The following is a 7,100-nucleotide window of genomic DNA, read 5'->3' as shown; positions in this document are numbered from 1 at the left end:
AGAAGTTTTGATGAGAATGCAACACTTCCATCTATTTTGCTTCAAAAACAACAAGAATAAATAGCCTGTGATTTCCCAAAACCCACTGTATAGGTTACAAACTACCAAATAAGCTAACTACAGGGTAAATAAGAACCGCTCTTGTATGAAAAATGAGCAACTAAGATGGAAGCACGCTTCAGTTTTGATTTTGTTATGGACGAGCTGGAAGTAAACTAAAAACATCTACCCAGTACATATACAAATCAGAATAGTAGATGACGGGAATGGTTTGTAACTACTAACATGATGAGGGAGGCAAGCTAAAAGATTTACAATTAACATAAATTAGAACCCCCCCCCCCTCCTTGGACTTACTGCCTATTTTCATTCTCAGTTTCCTCTGGAGTATTGTTCTTCTCTTGAATGTTTCAGCAACATCTGGATACTTTCCCTTGATGAAGCTATCCAAGCATTTGCGGTAGGAAAAGTCTTCTTTACGACCATCAGTTGAGACAACGTAGAAGCACCGGCTTTCCTGGAAACTGCTGTGCTTGCTAACCTACATGTCGAGCTCAACATTATAGCAAACATCAATTATCATGTAACGCAAATGCTAAATTACCAATTGAAGAAAAAAAAAAGAAGAGGGGGGGGGGGGGGGTTACTCCATTCTCAAGACCTACCAAAGACCAAAAAATTTCTTCCCTATTATTAAATAGAGAAACACTGTAGGGGATCTGAAAATCAACGCGCTACATTCAACTACTCAATTAAATTTACTATTTAAAATTAAAAAAATTAAACCATTACTTCAAAGCTCATGTCATACTTTTGATGCCAAAGCAAACGCATAAGAACACATAGTAAGGCGGGACTTACGAGGCAAAAAACAAACTGGAGAATGAACAATGGATAGACAAAAGGAATTTCTAAGCCCAAGTACGATCCATGAAATCTTGCATCTGGTCCACCTTTCCTTAGCAGTTGTATAGAAATAGATGTTACTTTACTGGCTGGTATGCGGCCACATGTTTTGTCCTCCACCCATATATTTAGACAAAAAAAGTTGCAAAGTTATGAGAAATCTAGTAGTATTAAGAGTTTGTATAAACGATTACCCATTTTGAACAGACGAAGAAAAATTTTGACCTCACGGAGGTTTGAAGCTTTGTAGCCGAAAGCAGCATCTTTAGCAAACTCTGTGTCCCCTGCAGGAACAAGCCTACAGACACCATGATCCTTATTATATTTTTGCATCTAATAATGACTGAACAAACCTTTCAACACAAAAAGGGAAACCTTACTTGTCAAAATCTGCAACATAGTGTACATCATCAATAGTGTAACGCCCTCCTTGAAGAAAAAATGGGCAAATGATCCATGCATCCATCTCCCCTAATACTGAAATAGCAGCATCAGCTTCCTAAAAAAAAGGCAGTCCTATGTCATGATGTGAATTGAAATTATTCAATCTCAATAGCATTGACTCCATTGTAGAATAACTTTGACTATGTCACACTTTTTGCATTTGATATTATCAATTTCTGTGGAGCTGAGGTAAGGCACATGTGCAAAAGAAGAACCTTAGAAGTATACAGGTTGTATACCCTAAGATTCTTTATATTTTCACAAAGCTAACACTTTAAAAAATCATAGTGTAGAAGATGTACTCAAGCCCAAAGGCATCCAACAAAATAATGAACCCACAAACTATGATTCAATTTCTAAAGTAGAGACTACTACTTGGTATTCAAATGTCCTTCTATTCCACTCCCCCCAAGTAACCCACATAAAACTCCCAGGAACTGCATTCCGATGCGAACAGGCCATAAGAGGAAGATTGCAAAGAGGAATGATTGAAGGGAACAGTCAAGAGGGAGAGCAAAGAGGGCGAGGAACAGATAAAAGATGTAATTTTAGCTGCAAGAAAATTTCTGCATAGTTGATGAGAAAAAGAGGTAATTTATAAATATCCATCTTAAACTATCACTCAAGATTCAATCTACCCCTAATTTTAAAATTGAGAAATCAACTCATTAGAGAGTTTGAGACTTGTTAAACTAAGAAAAATTAAGAAGGAATCTGCATATCATCCCACAGCTCATTAGAGAGTTTGAGACTTGTTAAAGCTTCTTGCCCAAAAGCTTAAGCGAGTATGTGGAGAAGCCTAACTAGTACATAATTTCACAACCAAAATGTGGAACTTATCTCTTTCACACCCCTTATCATGTGATGGCCCCAAAAAAAAAAAAAAAAGGGACAATCCAATATGACTAATATTCTCCAACCAACTGAACATCTAGAATAGAAAATGTGTCACAAGCAAATAAGTTCTTTCTCCTAAAAAATTAATTTGAAGTGCAAATTTTTTTCATAACATCTAACAGTAGATTGACATATCTGATTTCCTATTTTGGCAGTTATAAAACTGACTGGAATTAACTAGTGCAAGGGAAAATGTGGATTACAGTAAAATATAGTTGCATGGTTTGTTTGATGCTTACATCTAAGAGCAATATATTTTCTAAGAGAGGAAAAAACGATGAGGAAATTTGGATTCCAATACAGAAAAGTATCCCACTTAATATATGGAAACAATTTGAATGTTACAAAACAAAATGCAAAACAAGGAGACCTATCATGGTAAGCAATTTCAAAGAAATGCATAACCAGTAGGAAAAAGTGACCATGTTTCGATGTAATTACAGGGGTGAGCATGTCATGCATTGATGCAATCCACCATCTGATAGGGATCTATGATCACACTTCAAATAATAAATGGACTTCTTTTTAATAAGCACATGTAAGGATATTTGGTAGGGGCTGCTTACCGACTGTGAAAAACAGCACTCCAGAACCAGGAATTCATGATAAAATCCCAGAGATATGCCACAAGCCAGTATACTCATAATATGTCCTCTTATCAGGCCTCAAAGGCAACTTGTAGTATAAGAGGATGAAAAAGGATACCCAACCATGCTCTCTGCATAGAAAGATTGAGGGCAGACAGGGCAACAGCAACAGGTTCCTACAAGTGTCACAGATATGGCTCATTTGCCACTTCCTAAGAAGACAAACAATAAGGCTATAGACATGGCAGATTTTATGAAGAGTGTTTTCGCCCAAGTGAAATCCAAGATTGAAGTGTCCAATGCAAAGTACAAGTCAGCAGCTGATGTTCATTGAAAGAAGTGTCTCTTCAAGGAAGGAGACCTCGTGTAGGTGGTTTTTACTTTTTAGTCAATAAAGGCAACCTGCTAGATCTTCGAAAAGTAGGTCATTGCAAGGTCTTGAGCAGAGCCAATGACAATGCTTACCAACTAACAAGTGCAGCTTTCACTCCACTTCAACATTTTAAATGTCTTCAATGTGAAGCACTTGCTACTTTACTATGCAGCTGAGGAAGATTTCTCTGACACTGTACAAATTTGTGGACAAGTTTCTTCTATAGGGGGTAATTTCTAATGTAGAAGTATGGAAAATTCACAATTCTAAAACCTTCTGTTTTTCCAAGTTGTCTAATTGTTGTTGTTAATTATTAGCTGTTGTTAGCTGCATGCTTCCATTAGTTGTTTGATAGATGATTGTTAACTGTTAAGAGGCTATAACTTGGTTAAGCAACCAGGGTATGAGGGTTGCATAACCAATTACTGGTTATATGAGTGTATAAATAGACAAGTCCTAGCCATTTTGTAATCAGTTTTGAGTTGTAATGACAATTTTACTTATAATACAGAACAGAGATCTGATTTTCTCTTTTTCTGGACCTGCTACTTTTCTCTAAACTCAAATCTCACTCTTTCTTTGAAATCTAAAATTTAATTTGCGCCAGTTCAATAATAAACCAAGTCTGATTTGAATTAGTTCTTAGGTATATATCTCAACTTACAGAAGAAATTGATAGACTAAGAGAATGGGAAGAAAGCAAAACTAACCTTCCGAAGTAGCATATGCATCCAAAAATCAATGAAAACAAAGTTGCACTTTCCCATCTGCAACCATAATGCTGCCATCAACACCTAAATAACATACAAAATGTACTTGAACTATAATACATAAAAACTGCCACTCAGAGAACCACATATTTGGAAAGCACAAAAACAAATGCAGCCTTTAGGAAAGCAGAAAAATAGTTTATTCGTACAATGGAATGCCGAGAAAGTTTGTCAAAATATCTGATGAACGAGCCACATAGGCCACAAGAAGGGCATAATGTATAAAGATGTAAGACCAACTGCAAAACAACAAGGATGGCCATAAATTTTGATGAAATAATGCACATGAATAGATTCATCTTTAGATAAATAAATGGCCACAAGGAAAAAAAAGAAGAGCCACTTAAATTAAATAAACGCCTTAAGAAGAAAAGGGAGCTGCTTAAAAAATATATATTTCTTGCTAATGTTGATTGACTATGTCCACTCTTTGCTATTAACAATTAACTGAAGAAAATGCAATTTTAAAGACCATTAATTAAGATTGTTTCAGCATTGTAAGGACATAGTAACGTGGCTCAAATAGGTTTGACATTAATTATTATGGCTCAAGTACATTTTGCCGCCTATAGTTTGGGGAAAGTTACAACTTACAATTCAATTTAGATCTTACATTTCTATTTTAAACAATGAAGGCCCTAAATATTAATATTTTCAACTGTGGCAATCACATTTAATCAAAGATCTAATGTTAATGAAATTGAAAAAAACTGATGAAATGGCTCCCTGTAAAACCTTTTTATTGGAAATAGGTGACATGATATTAGTGAAACATTCATAAGTCTGCAATTACCGCAATATAATTGTTGGACTATTTTAGACTTGTGTCACTATTAAGAAGTGAATTTGTCTAAAACCATCTGAAAGACTACAGGTCTCATCTAGTGTACCACTGCATACTTGAGGTAGAGCCTCTTCATCCAGAAACTTATGGAAAAAAAGGGGAATCCATAACCATCAGGAGCCTGATGCTGTTGGTGGTGTCATAAAAGCATTATTTGTTAATTTTCTTCAGATTGCCATGGATGTCCCAAGCAGGTGTACATTCCAATAGAAATTGTAAAATTTATAAATTATCTAAAAGTTGTTAAATGTTGACTAGTTTGCAGTTGCCAATTTATTATCCGGAGAATGCACCAGTTTTTTGGAAATTTGATCAATATCTCAATTTTTTCTTGTTCACCTAAAGCCTATTTTGCATGACCAAGCTTTTGTGGAAAAGCAAAATCAATAGTATAATTGTAGCAAGATTTCATGAAGATAATTATATAAAGAACATGTAAAACTTTAAAAAATCACTGATACAAAGCTAGAAGAGGAGTAACTGATAAACAAAATCACATGGCTTCTAAATTCTTGTCTTTTGTCTCAGTATTTTGCACGTTAGCTTGCAACAAGTAGCCACACACACACTCACACATGCATTAAAAGTTTAAAGGATGTATGTAAGCCTACCAAGCAATTTGAACTCCCGCTGTCCCCAGAGTTCTCATGGCCATTGATACCTGAAATCGCTCACAGGGTGAATAAATTACGTCCACTTAAAAAGAAAAATTAAATTAAATTGATACACCAATAATTTGTTCTTGGCAATGGACAAATCAAAAACTTAATATATGTATGTGCGTGTGTATTTATATGTACACAACAGAATTTCAAACCTACACCATCATATATTGCCCACCTTAAAATTCCAATAATTTCTAATAAAATTATTTACCACATTTCAGGTATTGATTCTTTTTCAAGATTCACCAATTTTGCGTTTTTTAACCCTTATGTAATGTTTGGGCGCGGGGGGAGGAGGCTGTGGGGCATCATCCTTAGGCTCATCATCGTGCTGCAATGACATTAGATGCATACAATCAATATTCAGTGTAATGATAAGAATAAAGTGAACCACAAGATATATCATTACATTGTTGGTAATGTTATCATACCATAAAGCTACCTTTGTGTCCTATTTTGTGTCCACCAGTCCCACAAGTGGGTGCTCTTCTAGTACGTTGTGGTCTACCTCGTGGGGGTGAGGGCTGCTGAGGGGGATGCTCGTCCGGTACATCAATGTCAATCCCAACCGGAGGTCCTAAAGGGTCGGATGAGGATGAGGTAGGTGGGTAATGATGCTCTGTATAGCTAGGAGTGGGGATTATTGGCATGGGCAAAGTGGGTGCATTGGAGTTGGTGCGTGGGTATGAGGGTGTCTCAGGGTGCGTAAGAGGGGTCACATGAAAATCAAAACCAAGATCAAAACTGGGCTGCGAAGGTGGGGTGGGTGAAGGGATCTCGGGCTGAGGAGATGCATCTGGGATGGGTGGAGGAACCTCAGGTGGAGGAGATGCGTGTGGGATGGGTGCAGGTACCTCGGGACTAGTTACAACCCGAGGGGTTGTTGCACGCCGACCACGGCCCCTAGCTGCACTTGTGCTTGGGCTTGCTGTAGCAGGCCGACCACAACCCCTAGCTGCACTTGTGCTTGGGCTTGCAGTAGCACCTTGACCACGGGTCGATGTACTTCGGGGTGCTGCGTTTGTGCTTGGGATTGCAGTAGCTGTTGATTCAGTCTCATGCCCATTGTTTGCCTGCCCATTTGCTGCAAAGCCACCACCAAGCCCAGCCACATTATTTAGGACACGTCGGACATGGTTGTGTGCTCGGCTTCCTACAGGAAGCATCTCCAACAGTGCTAAATGGCTTTCAATCTAAAACGGAGAAAGAACCAGTACAATCAGATTTGATCTACTCAAATACTCAACTAAGAACAAAAAGTGTTATTAGAATACTATATGTAATAGAAAAACTTTTTAAATGGAACTCAGTCAGATCAAACCAGATTTGCTGAAAAAAGAAATCAATTGATTCTACGTTCCTACATGTACTGAAGAAAAAACAAAGTAGGCAATAAAATCTAATTAGAAAACATTACCATTATATCTAATTTAGCGCTGTTGCGGTCAACATACTTTCGAGTGACCTGACGGTACCAGCGGTAATAATCATGATTGCGAGGCATCTCACCACTCTGAGGAGGTGTATGGCAAAGTCGTTATTGTCTCGTATCCTATGTAAGGATATACGGTCCATGCTCCTCCCTCCAATTCTTTTCCACCTTCCCACGCAAGT

General features: G+C 37.5%; 1 long non-coding RNA gene across 1 annotated transcript; it reads right to left on the bottom strand.

Moving 5' to 3' along the window:
- Nucleotides 1-3,917: 3,917 nt before the first annotated feature.
- Nucleotides 3,918-5,482, bottom strand: LOC142639157 (uncharacterized). Its single transcript, XR_012845134.1, has 3 exons — nucleotides 5,433-5,482; nucleotides 4,127-4,216; nucleotides 3,918-3,974 (listed from the first exon to the last, which is right to left on the bottom strand). It is a non-coding gene; the product is annotated as an uncharacterized LOC142639157 (long non-coding RNA).
- Nucleotides 5,483-7,100: the final 1,618 nt, after the last annotated feature.

Source organism: Castanea sativa, chromosome 6 (assembly GCF_040712315.1).
Source record: "Castanea sativa cultivar Marrone di Chiusa Pesio chromosome 6, ASM4071231v1".
In the NCBI taxonomy this organism is placed as follows: domain Eukaryota; kingdom Viridiplantae; phylum Streptophyta; class Magnoliopsida; order Fagales; family Fagaceae; genus Castanea; species Castanea sativa.
This window is presented reverse-complemented; position numbering and strand designations above follow the sequence as displayed.